Genomic DNA, 6,499 nt, shown 5'->3' with positions numbered 1-6,499 from the left:
AGTTTCCTTGTGAACCTCTCTGAAATTCAGAATTAATTCAAAACTAATGCATACAACTGTATTCACATATGCATATATTCCTTAAAATGTATACAGATGGCATCACATTCTCTAGATAGTGTTCTGCATCTTGCGTTCCCTAACTACACAAAGAAATATCTTTCATTCCTAGCACAGCTGGTCCTATTCCATTGCGTGCATGGCTGCTATAATACAACCAGAGGGACTGCAGTGCAGACGACGCCAGTAGGTGGGGGACGGGCCATTTCAGGGTGAGGGGAATTAAGGGACCAGATTTCGGGGACGGGCAGGGGAGAGCTAGCCGGATAAGCCAATTTGGTTGACATGTAGGGTATTAGTGAGATGATTTGGGGCCAGAGGATGGGTGCTGTAGTATATTCCAGGCCAGCATTTTGGACTTTCTTTACCTTTTGTGGTGGAGAGGTAAGGAAGTCAGTTGTTTTGACCGAGATATGGGTTGTCTGAAGAAGGGCCTGACAGGCTGAGAAGTGTCCAGGAAGGAGCTCTAGGGTTGGAAAAGCTGCAGGGCTGGTCAGTTTTCTGGTCTTTAGTGCCCCCTCCCCACTCTAAGAAAAGTGTTTTCTTTACCCATACCGCAGGACCGAGAACTAACTTAGAGAGCTTTTCCTTTTACCTATGCCCAGGGCAAGGGCGGATCCTTCCAACCGCTAGCAAACAAAACCCAGCAAGCCTTCTCCGCCCTTCCCCCGCCTCCGCCGCGGGAATTCCGAGATCTGGGCGGGCCTTCTACTAGGCGCTCTGAGGAGCACAGATAGGATCCCGCGGCCGCCAATCAGACCTTCCGGATACCCGGATGTGAAGCGGTGCGCGGTACAAAGGCAAGTTTCCACCCAGCTCTCCGTCAGGTACAGTGGCCAATAAGCATTTCTCAGGCGATAAGTGACAGGAAAAATGACCAGTTACAAACTAGTTTCTCTCACGCATGTGGAAATTCGCTAGGTTAGTCTAACCCACTCCTAATTATGATTGGATAGAATTGTGAGGAGCTGTAAAGCTGTCTAATTAGAAGCGGGAGCTAGAAAAGTCGCAGCCAATAGGAGGATTCCCAGGAGTGGGGCGGGGGTTAGGCCTTCGCCTCGGCGGCAGAGGAGACGCGGGGGCCATTTTGTGAAGAGGCGAAGGCTGAGCTGTTGCGGCAGCGTTGCGGACCTCGAGCAGCAGTCGGCTTCTCGGCGTAGAACTCGGGAGTAGGAGATTCAGAATCGAATCTCTTCTCCCTTCCCCCTCCTGGTAAGTGGAGGAGGCGAAAGCTGGGGAGGCGCTGGGTTTCTCGGGGAACGCGAGGGGATGTGGGAGAGAAGACGAGGGAACCCTTCCCTCGGTAGAGTACGTAGGCCCTCATTTATTTTATTTGCTTTGGGGGATTAGGTCTTACGCGCGCGAGAGTTTTATAGGCCTCAGCCCTTGCGTAGATTTTTAACCTAGTGTCCTCTAGGCCACAATCGGCAGGGAAAATGTCCCTTTTCTTTTTCGGTCTCCTGCGTTAACGGATGCTGCCCTTTCATTTTCTATGAGAGGACGAAAGGGACGATCGAGATGCTTATTAATGTAGTTCAAGTTAATGTAGTGTCGATGCCTCCTGTTAAATTTAAATATTGAGCGGGGGGTGGGGAAGCGTTATCAAGCAGATATTGTACCGCAAGCTTCTAAATTCTGGAGGACACCTCACGGTTTAAGAATAGTAAATATTATAACAATAGATTTAATATTTTACTGATTTATTTTATTTTACTCCTTTCTGAAGAAATGATGGACTTCGAAATAGTTATTTTCAATTTTATTTTTTTAAATTGTAATCTCATTTACGTATTAACATTAATAATTAAAGGTGGCTTTTTATCTGCAGGTTACAAATCACTTGAAATATATAAGTTAGTGGAACTTGCTTGAGGTGGGTATTACTATCTTTCTCAGACAGGAACCGAGGCGTGAGTGTTGATTGCCAGGGTCATATTAAATCAGTAGCAGAACTAGTAAGGAATTTGGCCACCAGCTTAAGTCAAGTGGCTTTACCTATTGGAATAGTAGGTATTAAAATTACTATATTTGAATCTTTACAAGAACCTAATTACAACAACACTAGCGGTAACTGGAAATTCCCAGATTATCTTGGGAAAATGTTAAATTACGAGAATTGCGTTTATTATTAATGTAACGTCCTAAGATGATAAAGTTTGACTTTCAGGATATTTTGGCATTAATTTTCCAGACCATCCCAACTTAGGTAAAAATGCATAACTATATGCTTTTTTTAAGCAAGTATTACAGTGCTTACTACTTACTAGGTCCTGAAACTTTACTAAAGTTTTTTGCCAAGTTCGTAGAAATTACGTAGGTTTATAAGTGGTATCACAATCACTTATCCAAGAAATCGCTTTTTTTAATCCTTGTCTAAGATTTAGTTGCTTTTATTTTTCATAATGTGTTACTGTCACAAAAAGTAGTATTAAGTACAGTTTAAACCAATACTGTGGGGTAAATTCACGCCGTAGGGAACGTTTTTGATAGAAACTAAAAGTACTCTTATTCTACATAGCTATGCATTTGTTGACCCCTCACCATGTAGATATTGTAATAGGGATCAAAAGCATTGCCTTTAAAAAAAAAAAAGCCTAAGTATATTATTACATGGACTTAAAACTAAAGTTAAGTGCAGAACTGTTAGAAGTGAGACAAGGGCAGTGACTGGTTAATTTAGGAAACCATACACCTAATAGATATATTGTTGGCAAATAACAAGAAATGTAAGAAATTAGTATTTAAGAACAACTATTGATGGGAATGGAAATTAACTGAAGAGCACTTCTCTTGCCTTGAGATGTTAGAAACATGGATTCCTTAGGATCAGCATGTACCAAGGTAACACTTCCTTTGATTTAATATTCATCTGGAATGATTTGGCCACAAAATTAATACCTGAAACAATTCTAGATTTGATTTCAAATAGATAGGCATTAGTAACATTTACATGTTCGTTGGAGAGAGGAAGGATTTAAGAAGGTTGAGTAAGTTACGGATCTTCTGACCTCTGTGTTTCCCATGCTCATGCCTCGGGAGTGCCTGGTGGTGTTTTGCTGTTCCTTTGTAAACACACCTTATTATTTGTGATTAGGTCTCTAGAGTGTTTCACATAGTGTTGGACCTTGTTTTGGATGGAATTGCTGTTAGAAACAAGCAAGGAATAAACTCCAAAACAGCTAGTAATTCTAATCTTAAAGATTGATTATATTAACTGGTGGATGTGTGAGATTTAAGTGGTGAATGTGACGGTTGAAAGAACCTTGGCCTAGGAGTTAAGAGAACTGGATTTTTCTCACCCTGTTCATTATTACCTGACAGGCAAATCAGTTAAACTTTCTGGAATGCAGTTTTATACTTATAAGGGGGCTTATGCATCTTACCTGTTTTAATTTCTACTTTCTGTAACTCAAGTCATTTGTTGCCAGAAGGCTAAAAAGTGTACAGAAACAGTTTTATTATTGACAGTAGTTTTTGTATATTAGTTATGACTGGTAACTGCCTTAACAGTATCTGTCTTCAAGTAATTTTATTAGTTATCTTTGAGGAGCATTATGTGGTCATACTTAACATGTACTGATTCGTTCTCATTGGGATTAGGGAAGTTTAAGGTTTTGTACATAATAGATTTACTAGAGAAGTGACTTTGGTGTGACAACTGCATGTATTCTCTTAGATATTGGAAATCTGGGGTTTATAAAGGGGAAAAGGATTACTATAGGGTTTTATAGTATAATATAGCATTTACTATGATATGTTATAATGTTCTCGTATTTATTTTATATCGATCTTAACTGGAGGATAGAGGTTCCTTATTAAACTCTACACAGTTCTTAAACATGAGCAGACATTAAAATCAACCGGGGGCTGGTTAAAACATCTTGCTGGGCTCTCCACCACCACTTTCTAATTAAGTAAGCCTGGGGTAGGCCCTGCTAATTTGCATTTCTAATAAGTGCCATGTGATGCTGGTTGGCAGCCCTTACTTTGAGAATACCCCTTTAGAAGAAGGCTCCAAATCTCCCAGGGATTTGACAAAGTATAAACTAGGTATACTGCTAATTGCAAAGATTACAGTTAGGTGCTAAAGTTAGTTGGTCACTTTTATGAGTGGTAGCTCATCAACTTAACATCTTGGGAGACAGCTTCTTGATTTTGAAAGACGTAAATGTTTTCACATTAGCTGCTGCTTTTTTTTTTTTTTTTGCGCGGTACGCGGGCCTCTCACTGTTGTGGCCTCTCCCGTTGCGGAGCACAGGCTCCGGACGCGCAGGCTCAGCGGCCATGGCTCACGGGCCCAGCCGCTCCGCGTCATGTGGGATCCTCCCGGACCGGGGCACGAACCCTTGTCCCCTGCATTGGCAGGCGGACTCTCAACCACTGCGCCACCAGGGAAGCCCAGTTGCTGCTTTTTAAGCTTATGTCTTGTAACACTGGTGCAAAGGATTTGTTTGTAGATGAGCCACAGTTACATAACATATCCTGAAATTTTTGTACCAGGTTCAGGCTGTGACTCCTAAGACGAAAATTGAATGTTTCACCATAACTGAACATCCCTAACAGTTACTCAGAGGAGATAACATTCAAATAATGTACGTTTTCTATGTACATTTAGTTTAACATTTTGTACAATTTAACACATCAGTCTAAGCATAAAAGTAACTTATATGTCATGCCTAAACTGGTCTGCTACTACTTAAAAATTTACAGTTATAATTTTAGAGTTACTGTACCTGTTGCTGTTATCATTCATATGTAATTGACTCAAGCAACACTTTCTAAAAGCGCGGCTTAAAATTTTTTAGTTTACTGACATTTGAAAAGGAGAATAAAATCTCATGACTGGATATTGAACCGCACGTATGATCATTCTTACCTGCTCAAAGACCTGCAATCTAATTGCAAATCTTGTTGTAGCTGATGAAACACCCAGTCTGTCGTGGTGGTATGTATCAGATTCGTAGAATTCCTATCTTGGAATTAGCTGTATGTTCTAGTTTATAAACAGTGGGACCACAGAAATAAATTCTTTAAGGACCATAATTTACTTTTCATCTGTTTTATGACATTAAATATTCAGTAGCCATAATAATCTTTTTTCCTTCATTTGATTTTTTTTCATTCTGTTATTGAGAGTGTTAATGTGCTCCTTATTTAAATCATCTTTCCCCCTGATAGGTTCTGTCAGGTCTTTTGGTTTGACCACTCACTGGTTTTGAAACTAGATGTCATTTCTAGTATGTATCTTCAGGGTAGACCATTCCCCTTCAGTTTGTATCATAGTAAAAGCTACATGGACTTAAAACCCACTAATCTGCTTCATAATCTTGATGTTTGACATTTGCTCACTTCTTCATCTCTGCTGACATGGTTTTTCTATATTTTCTTTGCCCAAACTGCTGATTATCAAATTGAATGTTCGAATGTGGACCTTTTTTTGAGACCCTTAAGGGAATACAGGTGCATATTTAGTCAACTTTAGGCACCTGCTGACATTGAAGAATTGTGAGGACAGTCACTGGTAGAGGCGATGATTCTATAGAAGCTGTCCCCATCCCAGTGGGATGTACGCTTTACCAAAATGTGTTAGATGCAATGGACAGATGTTTCTGTCTTGGGGGTTTAGGGCACAACATTTCTGAGGAACTCTGACTCAATCTGTCCCTTCTCCTTTCACAGGGCAGCAAGGCGAACCCCATCCCTACTCACTGGAGCTCAGCTTTGATTTTTAACCTCCCTTCCCCACCCTTCCAGAACACACACATTCCCATTCCAAAACTGATTTTATAAAGACATTTTAAACATAATGATGCAACTTGGTGTGCACTACGGCAGATTTACAGGTGTTTTTTTTTTAATTGTTTCCAAAAACGGGACTTGGATTTAAGATGTAATTTTTAAATTTCTATTTCTATTTTTTCTGCAGCAGTTGGGTAGGAGGAGGAGGAGCCTTTTAGCCTCTCATAAACTGACCTCTCAACTTCCTCGTGTATTTTTAAGTTTGATTGATGATGTGGAAAGGGCTTTGCTTGTCTGCTACTGAGAACTTTACCCTTGCGGTTTTTGTGGAAACTGCTTTTGGAAAGAGAAAAGAAATGAACTTTATTGACTTGACATTTTTGCACCTCCCGTTTTTCTAATCTGGGCTATTTTTATTTTTGTTTTTTTACAGTGAGATTTTTTTGATCTTCAGCTACAGTAAGTTATTCCATTTTTGTTTTTACATTTTTCCTGACTTTCCGCTGATTTCCTTTTTATTGTTGTTACTAGTTACTATTATTATTTATTATTATACTTAATGATGGTGATGATGATGATGATAATGACACTGATGATTTTTAACCGGATTAAAATCGAGTTTTTCTGAATGTTCATAAGAATTTCTCCGGCCTCCTGATTGACTTTGGAGTTTTGCATCTTGGGAGAGAAAGTGAAGGCA

At 40.0% G+C, this 6,499-nt stretch overlaps 1 protein-coding gene across 11 annotated transcripts in view; it reads left to right on the top strand.

Moving 5' to 3' along the window:
* The first annotated feature begins 1,111 nt into the window (after positions 1-1,111).
* The window catches only part of HNRNPC (heterogeneous nuclear ribonucleoprotein C), a 47,405-nt gene continuing 42,017 nt past the window's right edge, over positions 1,112-6,499 (top strand). For 4 of the 11 annotated variants that reach the window (XM_024761314.1, XM_024761311.1, XM_024761309.1 and 1 more), the window contains exons 1-2: positions 1,124-1,272; positions 6,233-6,258. The gene's annotated coding sequence lies outside the window, so the exon portion shown is untranslated. Of the gene's footprint in view, positions 1,273-1,888; positions 1,934-6,232; positions 6,259-6,499 lie in introns of all 11 variants that reach the window. The other 7 variants (XM_024761316.1, XM_024761312.1, XM_024761303.1 and 4 more) reach the window with 4 other exon arrangements.

The sequence above is a fragment of the Neophocaena asiaeorientalis genome, unplaced genomic scaffold (assembly GCF_003031525.2).
Source record: "Neophocaena asiaeorientalis asiaeorientalis breed wild unplaced genomic scaffold, Neophocaena_asiaeorientalis_V1.1 scaffold95, whole genome shotgun sequence".
Lineage (NCBI taxonomy): Eukaryota > Metazoa > Chordata > Mammalia > Artiodactyla > Phocoenidae > Neophocaena > Neophocaena asiaeorientalis.
This window is presented reverse-complemented; position numbering and strand designations above follow the sequence as displayed.